This window comes from Ornithorhynchus anatinus, chromosome X3 (assembly GCF_004115215.2).
Source record: "Ornithorhynchus anatinus isolate Pmale09 chromosome X3, mOrnAna1.pri.v4, whole genome shotgun sequence".
NCBI classification, from domain to species: Eukaryota; Metazoa; Chordata; class Mammalia; order Monotremata; family Ornithorhynchidae; genus Ornithorhynchus; species Ornithorhynchus anatinus.
The window spans coordinates 11,640,073-11,658,888 of NC_041751.1; the positions used below are offsets into that span (position 1 = coordinate 11,640,073).

The following is an 18,816-nucleotide window of genomic DNA, read 5'->3' on the forward strand; positions in this document are numbered from 1 at the left end:
GCTCTTAAAAAATATAAGCAAATACAATTTGGCTATATGAAAAGCTATATAGATAGTATTCTCTAGAGAATGTACTTTCAAATTCAGTCAGGCCTCTGCCTTTCTCTCTTACCTGTGCCCATTTTAAATGAGTTCCAAAATTTAGGAAGAAACCATTTGTCATGTTAGGAATGAATCATTTCAAATATCTAGGAAAAACACCTACTGGTCATTAAGTATTGAACCAAAGAAGCAGTTTGGTATAATGGAAAGAGCACAGGCCTGGGAGTCAGTGGACCTGGGCTTTATCTTGGCTCTGCCACTTGCCTACTGTGTGATCTTGAACAAGCCACTTAACTTTTCTGTGCCTCAGTTTCCTCATCTGTATAATGTGGATGCACTGCCTCTTCTCCCTCCTTAGACTATGCGCTCCATGTAAGACAAGGCTGGTGGTCCGCCTTATCTTGTGCCTACCCCAAGCTTAGTACAGAGCTCAGCACATAGTAAGAGCTTAACAGATAACAATTTTTAAATTATTATTATTGCAAATAGTAATGCCTTGACTAATAGAGAATTAACTGGAAATGAAAATAATGACTCCATGAGGTTCACAATGTTGAAGATACTGAAGAGTTTCTGATACCATTCCTTCAAGGGGAATAATGACCATATTTGGCTTGTGTAGCTCCTTTCATCCAGTTGCTGGAGATACACTGGAAATCACTAACCTCTGTACAATCCTCAAGAAAAAAAGCCTGGAGGAGTGTCTCCATTTTAAAGGAAGAAATATTGAGAAACAGTGAAATAAGTGGGCTGTGGTCAGAGTTAGTTAATAGAACCAGGAAGAGAGCTTAAGACTCCTGACTTCCAGGGTTCAGCATAAAACCATACAATGCAACGTTCTCCCCAGAGCTGTGCCAGGGGTGTGGCTGATGTGGTCATGACTATGGGTTAAATGCAGGGTGGAGGAATAGGCCTGGTCTGTGGGTACTTCAAGTGTGTGCAAGGTTTCTTCTGAGCCCCCAATTGCTCAATTAAGAGCATCTTAAAATGCCCTTAGCGTTAGGGATGGGGCTAAGAACTGGGTAGGAGTGCAAGTTCTGGCAACAGAGGGCTAAATGCCGGGAGCTCTCATCCTCCTTAGCTTCAGAAATACCGAGGCCTGACCCCGACCAACTTAAAGATGCATGAGGGATCATCTTTGCCAATGCAGTCACCCCATGGCTCTGACTACTTTCATTGGCTCATTGGCCATGATGTGTTAGAGCAGGCCTCTTGGACAGTCTCTTTGTGGGGGGAAAAAACTGAGATGATTAACTGAGGTTTAACTTTCCCAAGCATACAGGTTTGACAGGGGCAAAGCACAGACATCAAGCTGCACACTCCCCAAAAAACAAAACTCACAAATTTCAAAAATGACGAGAGGACAAAGGGTGCATGGCAAAAAAGAGAAGCACCTCTACTTAAACACGGAATGTTCTGCTAGAGGTGAGAAAGACTCTCATCCTGCTTCCAGGAACAACTCAGTTGTATGCTTGATTAAGGCTATTGTTATTAATAACAGTGATGGTCTTTTTTAAGCACATAATATGTGCCAGGCACTGTACTAAGCACTGGGGTAGATACAAGGTAATCAGGTTGGACTCGGTTCCTGCCCCACATGGGGCTCAGTCATAATCCTCATTTTACAGATGAGGTAACTGAGGCACAGAAAAGTCAAATGATTTGCCCAAGGTCACACAGCAGACAAGTGGCAGATCTGGGATTAGAACCCAGGTCCTTCTCACTCCAAGTCCGGGCTTTATCCACTAGGCCATGCTGCTTCTCTGTTTACAGTATGGATTGCTATTATTGTTGGATTATATTATTATTCATTTCATTATTATTTAGTGTATCCTTAACTCTTTCCTTCAACCCGCAAATTCAGTCAGCCACTAAATTTCATTGGTTCTATCTCCACAGCCTCGCCAGAATTCACTCCTTCCTCTCCATCCAAAATATTACCACATTGGTTCTAGCACTCATCATATCCTGTCTCAAACTACTGCATCATCTTCCTTGCTGACCTCTTTGGCTCTAGCCTCTCCCCTTTCCAGTCCACACGTCATTCTATTTGCTTGGATCATTTTTCTAAAAAAAAATAAAATTCATTCCACGTACCTCCCACTCTTCAAGTGTCTCCAATGGTTGCCCCTCCATCTTCACATCAGATATTCCTTGCCATCGGATTGAGGCATTCAGTTGGCTCTCTCTCCCCCTACTTATCAATCAGTGGTATTTTTGGGGTGTTTACAGGATGCAGAGAATTATACAAAGCATCCTCGCTCCTCTGCCACTACATCCCAGCCTGCACAGTTTGATCCACTAATACCAGCCTTTTCCATATCCCTCCCTTCCTCCCTCTCATTTCACCCACCTTCAACCCCTTGCTCACGTGCTCCCCCCTCCTGGAACTTCCTCGCCCTATATATGACAGATTAGCACTCTCCCCATCTTCAAATCCTTATTGGAGTCATATCTCCTTCAGGGAGCCTTCTCTGACTTAGCTTTCAACCCCCGACCCTATTTTCCCTCTCTGCCATCTCACCCACGCACTTAGACCCACATCGATTCTGACAGAATTTATGTACATATCCTTATATTTATTTGCTCCCTTTCCCTGTAATTTATTTTAATGTCTCTCCCCGATAGACTTCAAGCTCCTTGTGAGCAGTAATGGTATCCATTGACTGTACTGTACTCTCCCAAGACTTTAATACAGTGATTTGGACCAAATAAGTGCTCGTTAAATACCTTTAATTGACTGGTACATTTTTTTGCAAGCAGGGATCTTGTCTTTTACCTCTATTATACAATTCTAAGTGCTTAGTACAGTCTTCTGCCCACAGCAACCACTCAGTAACTGCTTTTGAATGATTGTTACAGAAACACAAGTTTTGAAAAGCTCAGATAATAAAAACACGCAACGGCTCAGATAGCACTTCCATTTCTCTTTAACATTATCTTTAAAGCACAGTATAAATACAGTGTTGATCTGCTTTCCCACAGTAAAAAAAACAACAAAAAACAAACCTCATTAGACACCCATAATTGCCTTATACTCAACCTATATGCCTCCCAGTTACTGAAAAGTCCCCATTTTCTTGAGCAACACAGTGCAAGAAACAATTCTAAACCTTGTCCCCATAACACACTCAACAAGCTTCAGGTTTTATTGGTGCAACTCCAGGGACAACATCAGAAGGAAATGTTTCTAATTTCTCCATTGCCCAAATAGTTTGGTCCATAGCCCAACAGTTCTGTACGATTGCAGAAAACCTTGGGGTAATTGTAGTTAACGACACCAATCTGTCCGCACATTGGATTGTAGTTAATGACCCCAGCCTCCTGACACACTGGAATCCCAGGGTGAATTTTCTGGGTGCATTTGAAAGAGTTTGTTCACCAAATCTGACTTTGGGCACTTTAGGCATTCTTTTGGGATGATTATCCTTTCACAAGTAGACATGATGGTGCTTAAGCATGTGAGAAATTATGATGTCAACTTGGTTAAAAAAAAATAAACCCATTGTAAAATGAATGATCCCAGTCCTTAATGGCAAGCAGGATTTGAGAGCAGAGGGTGGGCAACATTTTCACTCAGTGCATTTTCAAAATTATTTCGGCTTCAAATTGTCATTGCAATAAATATTGCATGATAAGAAAAGCTGGAAATCCCACCTGTTCAGTTCCAGCTTTATATACCACCTCAAATACTCAAATAGCTCTATCACAGCTTCACCCCTGCTTCCTAGACATTTCTTTGTTTTGGTTCTGGAAACTTTCCCACTCAACTCCTCCTCTCACTCAAGAGCAATAATAATATTAATAAAATTTGTTAAGCGCTCACTCTGAGCCACACACCCTACTAAGCACTGGGATAGATGCAAGATATCGGATTGGACATAGTCCCTGCCCTCCATTGGGGCTCACAGTTTTAATAGGAGGGATGAGGAAAGTAATGCACAAAGTAAAATGACTTACTCAAGGTCACACAGGCAGGTAGCAGAGCTGGGATTAGAGCCCAGCTCCTTTCACTCCCAGGCCCCAGCTAGGCCACGCTGCTTCCCCAACCTGACCTTTCCCATTGACCCTCAATGGGCCTCAGTATTGGCCCTTGTCACTCAGGCTTTCGCCCCAGCTGGGATCCCCAGTCCATTTGTTGTTCCCCTTGGAGAGGAGATAGATGCTATCTCCAGCTTCAGCAACCTGGACCCCTATTGGACCCCTTGCTCTGCCAAGCAGGTGCTCAAAAAATGCTAGTGTTAGTACTATTATACCATTACTACCACTACATATTAGTACTCTTACTTCTACTACTGGTTGAACTTGACGTAGAAATTCTTGACTATTATGAGGATAGACCCTTAGCAACTGGGTCTAAGAGCCATCCAATAGAAAGAGTTACAAAACATTTTGTATTTGTAAATACTTTACGGCAGTCTCCGCCATTAGAGTGTAAACTCCTTATGGGTAGGGGACATCAATCAATCCTATTTATAGAGCCCCTACTGTATGTAGAACGCTATATAAGCACTCAGCAAGAGTTGGTAGGCATGGTCCTTGCCCTCAAGGAACTTACAGTCTAGAGGAGGAGACAAGCCTTATAATAAATGCTGTGGGCTGAGGGTGGGGTGAATATCAAGTGCGGTGATTATCAAGTGCTTCAAGTGCAGGGACAGTGCAGAAGGGAGAGAGAGTAGGGATCATCCACATAGAGATGGTAGTTTGAGTCATGGGAGTGAATGAGTTCTCCAAGGGAATGGATGTAGATGGATAATAGAAGGGGACCCAGAACTCAGCCTTAGGTGACTCTCACAGTTAAGGGGTGGGAGGCAGAGGAGGAAACCAGGGAAGAGACTGAATGAGCGGCCAGAGAGATAGGAGGAGAACCAAGAAAGGACAGTGTCAATGAAGCCAAGCTTGGATAATATTTCCAGGAGAAGGGGGTCATCCACAATTTTGAAAGCAGCTGATAGGTCAAGGATGATTAGACTGGAGTAGAGGCCTTTGGATTTGGCAAGAAGGAGATCACTGTGACCTTCAAGAGGCCACTTTCCATGGAGTGAAGGGGGTGGAAGACAAGCTGGAGGGGCTTAAGAAAAGAATTGGAGGAGAGGAACAAGACTTGTGCTCCTGCTGTATTTTTTTCAAGCACTTTAGGGCAGAGCATACAACTCAGTGAGTACTTGCTAAATGCCATTTCTACTACTATTAATAGGCAACCATCTGTCCTAAGTGGTGTAGGCATTCACCTGCCTAGAAGCAGAGGACTGGATCCTTTGATCACTTGAAGACTCTCCCAGCAATATGATCTATAATTTGATTATTTAGTCATTTTTAAAATTCACAGTTATTTTTCTCTCTGTGTATGCCTTCCCTTTTGTGTATCCTTTCTGTAATCTAGCCTAGAAGGGAGAGGTCTGCTGGAGAGGCAGCATGCCGTGTGGAAAGAGCATGACTATGGGATCTTGTCCTAGATCCTAGACAAGATCCTAGCTCTACTACTGGCCTGCTGTGTGACCTCAGGCAAGTCCTTTAACCTCTCTGGGCATCAGTTTCTTCATCTGTAAAAGGAAGTAGATTATATTGGAAGACCAAATGAAGTAAGTAATATGAAAGTGCTCTGGAAAAACCAAAGCATTATATAAATTCAGGTTATCATTACTCAAACCCAGAGAGGGTTTGGGAGTGTCTAGATGGATGTGGTGGGAGGTGTGGGAGGTGTGGATGGCAGATACTTCCTTTTGGAGGCATGCTGGCTCTGGGAAGTCTGCCCTCTTGAGCCACCACTGGTGTTTACGTGGTATCCTTCAAGGAAATGGTCAAGACTCCCATTTCCATTTCTGTACTATTGTGTTTTGCGTGGTATCGATGTAGTTGGTAAGGAGGGGGAGCATTTAGACTTTGGGCTCTTGATGTTGGTGGTAAGATGCAAACAACGTACCAGGAACAGGGTTGGCTGCTTATGCTCCGTAGGTTTCTTCAGGGCACCCGGGGATACTAGGCATCAAACACTGGAAAAGCAGTATCACAAGGAAGTGACCATCACCAATGTTCAATGGTTGCAAAGTACTGCTTGATTCTTCCTGTATCATCCATCATCAACGAGGCCTGAAACACCAATAAGGCCCCTGCATACCCTCCTCAGGCACTTTTTGGGGGTATATTGGCCAGTATTATGGGCTCTTTAGCAACCATCCTTCTTTCTCCACTCCATTTGTTGGCTGTACATTCATGGTAATCCCTAAATAAGTTAATTGTTCTACTTTTCAGTACAACAGTCATGATCCTCTATTTTCTTGATATGTTCACATTATGCTTTATTATTATGGAACAAAATAAAACCAGCCAGAGCTAAGGGCTCATTTTGACTAAGGAAGACTCTTTCCACTGAGCCACGCTGCTTCTCTGTCTGTTGAAACCTCTGGGAGCACTTATTATAAAAAGTTAGAAGACAAAAGATTGCGGGGTAGGATGAGGGGGAAGAAATTCAAGGCATATTCTGAAAGGAGGAGGGTTTTTTTTTTTAACAGAATGGTTGCAACCTAGAGAATGGGCTGTGTCCAATTTCAGTATAACATATATTGTCAGACTTATTTTTAGTGAGTTGGGTTTGGTCATATTTCAGAAACCATGTTCCATATGGGTTCTTTCCTGTCTTAAAACCCTCATTCATTTCAATCACAACAACACAAACTCCTCCATCTGTTGCTGGGATTATTATAACATTTCTCTAGGCACCGCAGCCTGGCTATCCCAGAGTGGAGCTTGGGGTGGGTGTGGAACCTACCTAGGAATGATAAACAAGATTTCAGGGATGTTGCAGCAAAGATTAACTTGATTCTACCTCAGCGCTAAGTACAGTGCTTGGCACATAGTAAACACTTAAGAAATACCACAATTATTATAAACCTTCAGTTTAGTCTGAATCCTGATGTTAAGTCTTAGCCAGAATCTGCCTGTCAGCCCCCAGTAGGACATATGGCTGTTTTTGGAACACTGGAAAGTGTTTTGTTTTAAATGGTATTTGTTAAGCGTTTACAATGTGCCAGGCACTGTACTAAACACTGGAGTAGATACAAGATAGTCAGGTTGGACACAATCCATGTCCCATATGGAGCTCAGTCTTAATCCCCATTATACAGATGAGGTAACTGAGGCACAGAGAAGTTAAGTGACTTGCCCAAGGTCTCACAGCAGACAGGTGACGGTGCTGGGATTAGAACCCAGGTCCTTCTGCTCTATCCACTAGGCTAAGCTGCTCCTTCCTAGGTAGCAGAATTCAGTGACAAATGAAGTTCTGTGCCACCAAGGGAGAGACAGGCTTTTTCCCAGGATGGGCTGGATTGAAGATTGTTCTTAGGAGCATCAAGTCATCTAAAAGACCTGCTGAGGTATTTGCAAAACAAGTTTAAGGGTCTTCTTCCCATCCTGTCAAAAATAAGTGGGAGTGGAGTTTGCTCATGCCTACACTTGGCTTCAGAATACAGAATGTCCTAGGCTCACTTTGTTTATGAACAAACATTTCAGGACCCAGGATCCAGAATCAGACCTGCTTCCTCCTTCATCCCTCCATCCCCAACCCGGACAATCTTCCCCACATTTTCAGTAAAATCAATCATGGGGACAGGAATGTGGCACACAGCGGGGGAGGTCACTAATCCTCATGACAGTGCTGTGGCGTGTACCCTCCGGGAACCACTGTTTGGCATTTGGTGAGCACTTGGATGGCCAGGTCTTTATTTAGAATCCAGCTCCAACTGAATTATAATAAATGCATTTTGGGTTTTATTCTAGTTTCCATTAGGTTTGTTTTCATTATAATTAGCATTAGTCTTGACAAGACAAATACTGAAATGACTCCATTGATTAGATGCTGGACAACTTACAGACGCCAAAATGTGGTTCATTTAAGACAGAACTTACACTGTTGAGGTGACATGGGGATCTATGTGTGAGTGCTGCCCATGTAGTACTCTGATTCAGAATGGCACAGATGCATATGTTCCCTCCCAACAAAATGTGGTTCATGCCAGAGTCCAGTGCTGAGGCGCTTCACGACCTACTGAGTCTCTCTGTAATGTTTAGCAGAGCAACTCCATTGCCCTCCCAACAGCCCCCACCTTCCAGGCCCCAGGCACCACAGAGCGAAAACTCTGCTGTCACCCTAAGGAAATATTAGCCATTCTTTATAGGTGAAAACTGGCAATAACAATGGGTGATGTGGAAACTTCCCAATTGGTCTGGCACAGAATAAAACAGGGACAGCACAATGTCCATCCTGATCACTAGGATGAGATGAGGATTTTCTGCTGCCCAGATCACCTGCTGCCTGTGGATGGTCTGCTTTGGGATGCATGTGTCCTTGTTTAACAAGGACCGAGAACAATACTAAGAAGAGATGGCCCGGTTTTGTTCTAGGACTGCTAAGAATCCAGCAGGAACTATGGGAGGAGACCTAATGCCTGGACTGCCTTTTGTCTTGGTCGTTTTTGAGAGGAACCAGTTCAGGAGGAAATCAGTGTGAGAGGAGACCCATGAGCTTATGGGATTGAAGTGAGGCTATAGAATCTTTAATCTTTCAAGCCTGATCAGAGCACTTTGGGGTAATGATGGATATGGCTTTGATAGCCTTAAGTAAAAAGAATTGGCACCTAGAGAGGAACTAAGAACATTACCAAATCCACCTGTTCAGACAGTCGTTGTCAGAGCTTGCTTGGGTTATCAAAGCAAAAAAGCTGTCTGAAAGGGGGCTGTCCTCTTGTCATTAGAAATGCTCATCTGGCTTTTGGCTATGTCAGTCTTCCTTTAAAACCATCTCCCTAGCTCTTGGTCCAAAAGCCCTCAGGGCCACATTTTTATGAGGAGGAAAAAGTAGAGCGAGGGAAAGAAGTGACATCTTTGGAGCCTTCCATAGATCTTCATTTTGCTGACTTGTTTTGCTACCGTCTCTTGCCGGGGTGAGCCAGGCCTCTACAGACTCAGGTCTCCACAGAAAACATAAAGGTAAACATTACCAACTGTGGCCTCCTGCAACCTTTTTTCTTTCCTTCAGTCATCATTTTCGATTTCTTTGGCTACGATGCCTCGCCTCACCCCACAAACGGGCACGACGTCTCTGTCAGTGCTTCTGAGTAAGTGTCTCAGCCCACCTTGTCTGGAAAAAACTCTGTCTGGTTAATCCGAGCCTGTCATAAGGGTAGGAAAATCCAACTCTGCTTGGTTAGCTGGTTGCATGTAACACAATAGCTTCCAGAAACTTCCTGAAGGAGGAGGAGAAGGAAGAGGAGGAGGGACAGTGCTTCTGCTGCTTGAGCCAAATCTTACTTTGAGAATCACAGACACTTCATAGAGGAACAAAACCTGCAGAGCACAGTAAAAGCGTTCTTTTTGGTCTTGAGGGGTTGGATGAAATGTTATTGGAAACCTTGGGGGAGAGTCATGAACGTTACTGCAGCCAGCGTTACTTGAGTGGAGGTAGCCACTGAAGTAATAAGAAAAGTGCATATTTTTGGTTCCAAGAATCTCCAAATACTGTACTTTAGAGACATTTCTTGGGTATCTTGCAATACCCCGGTGGCACAGGCCAGTAACCTTTAGGGGAAATTTGGCACTAACTTTACTTTTACTTGGCTATAATTAGAATTTTAAAATGACTGGAGCTATCAAAGGCAGTTGGTTGCATGTTCCAGCATGATGCAAAATTTGCTGGCTCCATTTGGGGCACCAATCTGCCAAAAATGAAGCCTCACCAAAAGCTTTGGTAAAATGCGCTCAAATAGCTCATCCCTGTGCCAACCATTGTGAAGGGATGGGGAAACAAGAATCTCTTGAGAACAGCTCCTATTTATTTAAACATAGGTAAACATTAAGCAAGTGATATTGCAAATGTAATAAATCTTGGCTCATAAGTAATACCAGCTGATTAACAAATGCTAGAGACCTAATGGTATAATTGTGAGATTTGGCTGATCTCCAATCTTGCCCTCGATCAGCCACTACCAGTGACACTGCTTTTCCCTCTCACTCCTTCCTGGGCTACCCGTTGTGTGACTCTTGGGACCCCCACATTTCTCTCTGTAATCCCCACTTTTTGCGTGCTCCCATTGTTCCTGTCCCATTAATTATTTGATCAATGGTATTTATTGAGTGCTTACTGGGTGCAGAGCATTGTAGCAAGTGCTTGGGAGAGTACAGTACAACAAAGTTGTTAGGTTCTCTGCCCTCCTTTCCTCTTCGCTCACTCCCTTCTGCATCGCTCTGGCTTGCTTCATTTATTCATCTCCCCTCCCAGCCCCACAGCATTTATGCACATACTTGTAATTTACTGATTTATATTATGTCTGTCCCTTCTAGAATGCAAGCTCGTTATGGTCAGGGAATGTATCTGTTTATTAAATTGTACTCTCTCTTAGATCCTTAGCATAGTGCTGTGTGCACAGTTCTGTGTACACAGTAAGCACTCCATAAATTGGAAGCAGCTTGGCGCAGTGGAAAGAGCACGGGCTTTGGAGTCAGGGCTCATGAGTTCGAATCCCCGCTCTGCCACTTGTCAGCTGTGTGACTGTGGGCAAGTCACTTCACTTCTCTGTGCCTCAGTTCCCTCATCTGTAAAATGGGGATGGAGACTGTGAGCCCCACGTGGGACAACCTGATTCCCCTGTGTTTACCCCAGCGCTTAGAACAGTGCTCTGCACGTAGTAAGCGCTTAACAAATACCAAAATTATTATTATTATTATTATTAAATACGATTGACTGACTGCCCACCCAGAATATTATTATTCCCTCTTTGTTGTCCAGCTCTAATAGACCTCATCTTCACCAGCTGCCTGCCTACTTGTTTTGTTTTGTTGTCTGTCTCCCCTGTTCTAGATTGTGAGCCCACTGTTGGGTAGAGATTGCCTCTATTTGTTGTCAAATTGTACTTTTCAAACGCTTAGTACAGGGCTCTGCACACAGTAAGTGCTCAATAATACGATTGAATGATTTGAATGAATGAATGAATGAATGGTGGTGCTCATCTCTCCCTTATCTTCCCCAGCCTCATCTTTGCTGGTCATCTACCTCTGGGATTATCATGGCACCATGCCCCGGAGGTTCAAGAGATATGGCCAATGCGAGCGGGGTCCACCAAGTCCTGTATTAGTTTCTTCACATCCTGACTTCCCAATCTCAAACTCCCTAAAATTCCAAAAAGAGAGATCTCAACAACCAGTCAGGTTGATTTTCTTGGAAGCGGTATGAGACTAGGTCTGGAGGTGGTGGAGCACACCCAACATAGCCTCGTCCCAGCCAGAAGTAGGGGTTTAGCCCGGAACTGGCCCCTGCTGGTGTTGGCTAAACTCCAATATAGCTGTGTCACAATGGGAGTGGTGCTGCCGAACCATAAATTACTGGACACTTGCCTCTAATTAGCAGGAGGCCTGCTAATTTGCCACATAGGCAGGACTATAATATGAGGGTGGAGGTGAGCCACCTTGGATAATTGTGCCAAGAAGGCAGCATCCTGCTCTGGAACTCAGCGACCTCCTTAGCTGCAAGTGGCAATGACTTCTCCAGCCTCCAGGGATGCATCGATGCCAGGTCCGGACTCTGCCAGTGGCCTTGGGTCAGGTTCCAGGTAGCCTCGAGCCGGCTCTGCCCACAACATCTTGTGGCCTGCTGGCCAAACCCCCAAGTCCCCCAAAGTGAGTTTCCAGACAGTATTGCCTGGAGACCATCTAGCTCATCACTGGAAAGGCTAACTCTTGGACAGGAACTGCAGGGGCCTGGTCAAGGTTGGCTTTTGCCATCTTGTCATGATCCAGGGGACTTGGGTTTCTTGAGAACAGCAGGCTTTCCCAAAGCTATACGGTACTCGGTCTCCAGGAGCTGTTAGTTTTGCGTAAAGACTGAAACCTAGAGTGAGAGGTGGGCAGGAGGTGAGCATGGAGCATACAATCCACTCCCACAGATTGCTGGGGTAGCTTATCATTTAAGTTTTAAGACAGATGCTTGGATTCCTCCATTTCTCTTTTCTACTACTTACTCTCTTACACCCTCCTAGTTCTTAGTTGAGTGCTCTGCACAGAGTAAGCACTAAAATAAACACTACTGATAGTTTTTTTTCTCTATTTAACCCCTCCCACACTCTCTCCTTCCTTCCTTTTTTTTTAAATGGTATTTGCTAAGGGCTTACTATGTGTCAAGTACTGTTCCAAGCACTGGGATAAGTACACGTTAATCAAGTTGGACAGAGTCCCTGTCCCATATGAGGCTCCCAATCTAAGGGCTTTCACCAAATCCTGTCAGTCCCACTTCACAACCGCTAAAATCTTGTCAGCTGTGTGACTGTGGGCAAGTCACTTCACTTCCCTGGGCCTCAGTTCCCTCATCTGTAAAATGGGGATTAAGACTTTGAGCCTCATGTGGGACAACCTGATTACCCTGTATCTACCCCAGCGCTTAGAACAGTGCTCTGCACATAGTAAGTGCTTAACAAATATCAGCATTAACATTATTAAAATCTGCCCTTTCCTCTCCACCCAAACTACTACCACATTAATACAGTCACTCAACCTATCCCGCCTGGATTACTGTATCAGCCTCCTTGCTCCCAACCTCCTACCTCTCCCCACTCCATTCTATACTTCACCCCGCTGCCCGGATCATCTTTCTACAGAAACGTTCAGAACATGTCACCCCTCTACTCAAAAATCTCCAGTGGTTGCCTATCCACCTCCATATCAAACAAAAACTCCTCACCATTGGCTTTCAAGCAGTCCATCACTTTGCCCCCTCCTACCTCACCTCGCTTCTCTCCTTCTACAACCCAACCTGCACACTTCACTCCTCTGGTGCTACCCTTCGCACTGTGCCTTGATCTCACCTGCCTCACTGCCAACCCCTGGCCCATGTCCTACCTCTGGCCTGTAATGCCCTTCCTTCTCAAATCTGCCAATTACTTTCCCCCTTTTCAAAGCTTTACTGAAGGCATATCTCCTCCAAGGGGCCCTCCCAGACTAAGCCCCACTTTTCCTTATCTTCCACTCCCTTCCACATTGCCCTGACTTGCTCCCTTTGCTCTTTCCCCATTTTCCCAGCCCCACAGCACTTATGTACATATCTGTAATTGTATTTATTTGTATTGATGTCTGTTTATCTGTACTGATGTCTGTCTCTCCCCGCCGGGCCCCACTTCTAGACTTTGAGCTCGGTTGTGGGCAAGGATTGTCACTCTTTACTGTTGTATTGTACTTTCCCAAGAGCTTAGTACGGTACTCTGCACACAATAAGCACTTAATAAATACAATTGAATGAATGAATGAATAAGTAGGAGGGAGAATAGGTATCGAATCCCCATTTTTACAGTTGAGGAAACTGAAGCACAGAGAAGTCAAGTTACTTGCCCAAGGTTACACTGCAAGCAGGTCTAGTGGATAGAGCATGGGCCTAGGAGTTAGAAGGATCTGGGTTCCAATCTTGGATCTGCTGCTTGTCTGCTGGGTGCCCTTGAGTAGTCCGTTCACTTCTCGGTGACTTAGTTATCTCATCTATAAAATGAGAAGACTGTGAGTCCCATGTGGGACAGGGACTGTGTCCAACCTGATTACCTTGTATCTACCCTAGTGCTTAGAACAGTTCTTGACACATAGTAAACTCCATAACAAATACTATTACTACTATTATTATTATTATTAGCTGGGATTAGAACCATGGTCCTCTGACTTCCAGGCCCATGCTTTTTCCACTGGGTCACGCTGCTTCCCTTCTTTCTATTCCTCTCTCCCATTTTCTCTCCCACCCTCTCTTTATGTATTTCATTAGGGTGGGCGATTAAGTATCAGAGAAAAATCAATAAATAAATTCAGGTTTTCCTTTAGCAAAGTGTAGTGTGAGAGCACTGTTGTGTTCACGCTGTTGTATTGTTCTACTCTCAGCAGCTCCTAAGCCTATCCTTAAAGAACAAACTGAACTTGTACATGTTGTCTGTTTCTCTTCTGTATATCTAATTTTCAGAATATGGCTAGAGGGAACAGTCAGCTAAGATCTCTGTGTGCTAAGAAGAAACCAATCTTTCAAGGATCTGCTTACCTCCTATGGCCATTGGCAGGAATGCCATGAGGAAAAGAGTTCTGTCTTCTGCTCTTGAAAGGACAATGTAAAAATAGCAATTGCTGATGTATGCTTGCCAAGACAGCTCACACAGGAGGCTTAGACAGTGCTACTTGATCCCAGGGCCAGGACCCCATGCAGATTTTGGGATTGTCCTGAAGCAGGACATGGAGAGCAGAGCTGTGTAAGTCTAGTCAGCTTTTGGAGGTGGCCATACGATGTGCTAGTCAATTTCCTCTCCCATCTGTTCACTGTGGCTCTCCTCTTTTTTCAGCAATTGCCTCTACTGCTGCATCTACCCTGTTTCCTAGTAACCATCTCTTCCCCTATATCCTACTTGGCCTTACTGGATACAAAGGAAAGTGGTGCTACCTTCCAAAGCTATATGGAGATCCTACCCTTCCTTTTACATTTTTAGTGGAGGAGAGATAGAGAATATGGAAGATCACAGAGCTCTTGGTTGGGATTTTGGGATGAAAAAAGATTGGGAATTATTATCTCTGAATCCTTGTCTGGAGAGCGCTTCCAGAAGTCATTATATTCAACCCCAGGCCTCCAGGTTAAACAACTAAATGAACCTGGGCAGGTGATTATCACCTACTTTTGAAGATTACCAGGGAATTAGAAAACATACTTTTCCTTGTAACCTGTTCTTATCTCGAATTTGGGAATTTTTATTTGAATTGCATCAAAATTGCTCCTTCTACAGTTTAAGCTCATTTCCTCTTGGGAACATTCAGTAAATAGGGTTAACTCTGGTTTATTAAAATTAAAAAAAACCCTTAAAAATTCTTAGTCACCTTTTCTCATTGGCGATGATTTAATCATCCTGCAACTCCTCCTTGGAAAATTTCCACATTATATCATTTCTTTTAGGTCCTTGAAAAAACCCAAGCAGAGGAAATGGTTTCTGATGAGTTAATCTTCTGACTACACTCTAATAGTTTCCAGAATTCCTCATATAGAAGGAAAGAAATGAAAATCCTCTAATAAAAAACTGAAATTTTTATTTACTGTTTAAATTTCTCAGGTCCGCGAGAAAATCGATTGTCCCACTAAATACAAATGTAGATAGACTTGTGTTTTTTAAAAAAAAAATTAAAAGCTTCAAGAAATAGTTACTTGATTTTGGTAGTTACCTGGAAATTATTGGGTTTATGTTGAGCACACGAAAAGGTAGTTTTGATCTGGTTTCAATCCATTATTTTCCCCCAGCAAGGATACTGATAGGTGACTAGAAGCTCCTGCATCAGGAGCTTTTGGCAAATCATTACCCTCGCTATCAGTTCCCTAAAGAGCAGGAGGAAGGCTGGGGGGCCATGGGGGTAGGGGGGGAGGAGAGAGGAAGGTGGGGAGCCTGGGGAAGTTTTTGGAAATCTCCCCTCAGATTTCTGAGTCCGGACAGCTGTCCCTGCCTCTCCTGCCTCTCTTGCCTCTCCTCTCCCAAGCTACCATGGCAGCCAGCTCTTTTGGCTTCCCCTCCTGTATCCTGCTCCATGATTTTTTTCACTGCCCTGCTGCCTTCTCCTCCCTATCGCTTGATGACGCCCTTAGACTGGTATCATTTCATTACTGGACAAGTCTAATGGGAATTTTGGCTTTCATTCTCCATAGTGGTGCTGTATCCATCTTGCCCTAGTATCCCATATAAGAGGTATTTAGTGAACCAACGAGTCCTATATAGTCATTATCCTATTAGAACAGGGCCAGAAGCAATAGCATTTTTGTAGTTTTGCAAAACAAGTCCAACCTGTTGATGTTTATGTGGCACCTTTAAATGACAATTAGCAGTTATCACTTTAATCAGATATTTGTCCCAACATTTGATCAATCAATCAGTGGTAGTTAGTGCTTGCAGTTTACAGGGCACTGTAATAATAATAGTAATTGTGGTATTTGTTAAGCACTTACTGTGTGCCAGGCACTGTACTAAGCGCAGGGGTGGTTACAAGCAAATTGGGTTGGATACAGTCTCAATCAGTCTTACTGTCTCAATCCCCATTTTATAGATGAGGTGACAGACCCAGAGAAGTGACGTGACTACCCAAGGTCACACAGCCAATAAAGCAGAGTTAGTAGACATGTTCCCTGCCCACAAGGAATGTACAGCCTAGAATTACATAGACACCTGGCTATTGTCTTCTAGAAGCTTAGCTTGCATTCTGGAACTGATACCTAAGATTCTGCCCGGGGCCTTGGCTTTTCATGATAAGAGTTTCCCTTCCCCTACATTTGAGCATTCTGTGCTCCACGAGTTTTCCTTCCTTTCCACTCCACCACCTTCTCCCTCCCTTTTCCTCACTTTCTGCTTTTCCCCATTGCTACTACTCCTTTCAGCTCAATCTGCAGCTCAAGGTGGAGAGAAAGGGTTAGTGAGGAGCTGCAGAGATGCCCCCTCCCTGTTCCTCACTGCCTAACGACAGTGCTTGACTCTTTTTGCTGCAATGGCTTCCCTTTCTGCCATGGAGAGATGCCCGGGACTGCTGAGTTCTGGCCAGGTAGCTACCCATTTTCCCGATGGTTAGATTGGCCTTGGGGAGGTTTTCTGTCAGTCTTGTCTTATGCTGTAGAGTCATCTCTGACCCATAGCGATGCCATGGACACATCTCTCCCAGAACACCCCACCTCCACCTGAAATCGTTCTGATAGTGTATCCATAGAGTTTTCTTGGTGAAAATACAGAATACTACTTCCATATTTTTACCATTGCCTCCTTCCTCGTGGTAAACTTGAATCTCTGCCCTTGACTCTCTCCCACACCAGTGCTGCCCAGCACAGGTGAGATTTGATTTGTAGCAGATTGTAGCTCTGCAAAATGCCCAGGCGAGCACAGTACACAAAAAGTGTCCCATCAGGAGCACATATTAACTAAACTCAGGGATTGGGTTCTGTTTTACAAATTTTGTCCCAACTCATTTTCCCGGGCTCTGGGAACTGGGGGAGCAAGGCAGTACTGCATCTACCACAGTGCTTGACATATATGGAGCAGTTAACAAATGACCACAGTGATTATTATCTCCATCTCTGAGAGAAAAGCCAAGCCGTGGGTCATTGGGCAAATTAGGAGCAAATAAGACATGGTTGTGGGGGAAATGGCATTTTTGATATTGGAATTCTCACCTGAGTTTTGCCAACATCCACCTCACTGGTAGGCCTCACTATGTTTAAAGTGCTGAAAAACAGCAACCCTTAGCATCTGTCTAGTCTTTGAGGTTTTCCCATCAATTAGCTACTTTATCACATGCCAAATTCAGGGCCTCCACCCTTTCTCGGTATCAGGACAGAGTTGATAAACAGTGCTGTTTGCCTGTAAAACAGGCTATAGAAGGGTTGTTTTCTAAGTCCACGTGGGCGGTTGGAAGACTTTGAAGGAGAATGGGGCTGATAAGGAAATTTGCTCAAAAGTGTTGGACTTGGAGGTGGAAGGTCTAAAACAGCAGGGGCTTTGGTGACCAGGCACAGTGAGTGACCTTCCCCTTCACTTACCAGATCAGAGCCAGGTGTTTGCTGTTCCTCTGCTGGCTGTTGATACTTCTTGAGCATCCAGTGTGTCTAATCTGATTATCTTGTATCTGCCCCAGTGCTTTGGCTCCTTATAAGTACTTTATAAATACCGTTATTACTATTATTGTACTTATTATCAGCAGGGTTCCTGTGTTTCCTTCCCATTATCAAAAGAACCGAAATGTAGTTCAGACGGTTGTCCTGTTGTTGAAAACATCACATGAGTTCTATTCTGAACAATACTTCAAATTTTCTCCACGGTCAGTTTTTGTTATGGCCAAGAAATGGGTAAAAAGAAGCATGGCTATTCCTAAAAACTGATAGCCATGTTCAAGTTAAGTCTCAGACAGTCACATAGCTACTAAGGATTTGATTCAGGTTCCTTGGAGAATTCCATTGGCTGCAGAGAAAATTGATGGAATTTTAATGACAGTCCAAGGTCACAGTTAGCCAGGGGTAGGGAGGGGCTAGAATTTGTGGCCCTAGGTTTATAATAAACTCATCGAGAAGCGGCATGCCATAGTGGATAGAGCACAGTTCTGGGATTCAGAAGATCATAAATTCTAATCCCAGCTCTGCCACTTGTCTGCTATGTGATCGGCAAGTCACTTCAATTCTCTCTGCCTCAGTTACCTCATCTGTAAAATTCATTCAATAGTATTTATTGAGTGCTTACTGTGTGCAGAGCACTGTACTAAGCGCTTGGAATGTACAATTTGGCAACAGATAGAGACAATCCCTGCCCAATGATGGGCTCACAGTCTAATCAGGGACTGAGACTGTGAGCTCCATTTAGGACAGGGACTGTGTCCAGTGCAATTTGCTTGTATCCACCCCAGCTGTTAGTACAGTGCCTGGCATATAGGAGGCACTTAACAAATAACATTATTATTATTATTATTATTACTGACCAGTTTGGGATGAAGCCTTCACTTCCTGGAGTTCGAGTCACATGACATACTTCAAATATCAACTCAATCTTCAGGTGACCTTAACTACAAATCCTTATGATCTTCACACAGAACATTGTGGCGAACATCATGAATAAAAGTAAACCTAAGCATTTTTAACAGCATTAAATGTCCATGTACCCTTCACATGGTGAGTGGAAAGCCTTAACTGTTCCTGATTAAAACCCTTAAACTCTCTAGAAGGCTAAAGATGGGTGTCTTAGTGTTTATGAAGGCAAAGGTTTC

At 43.9% G+C, this 18,816-nt stretch overlaps 1 protein-coding gene across 3 annotated transcripts in view; it reads left to right on the forward strand.

Annotated features, from left to right (window-relative positions):
- Positions 1 to 18,816, forward strand: part of FBXL7 (F-box and leucine rich repeat protein 7) — a 471,040-nt gene that overhangs the window by 30,151 nt on the left and 422,073 nt on the right. The window contains exon 1 of one of the 3 annotated variants that reach the window (XM_029053851.2): positions 8,972 to 9,027. The exons of the other annotated variants lie outside the window; for them this stretch is intronic. The gene's annotated coding sequence lies outside the window, so the exon portion shown is untranslated. Of the gene's footprint in view, positions 1 to 8,971; positions 9,028 to 18,816 lie in introns of those variants that run through there. 3 annotated transcript variants of the gene reach the window in all.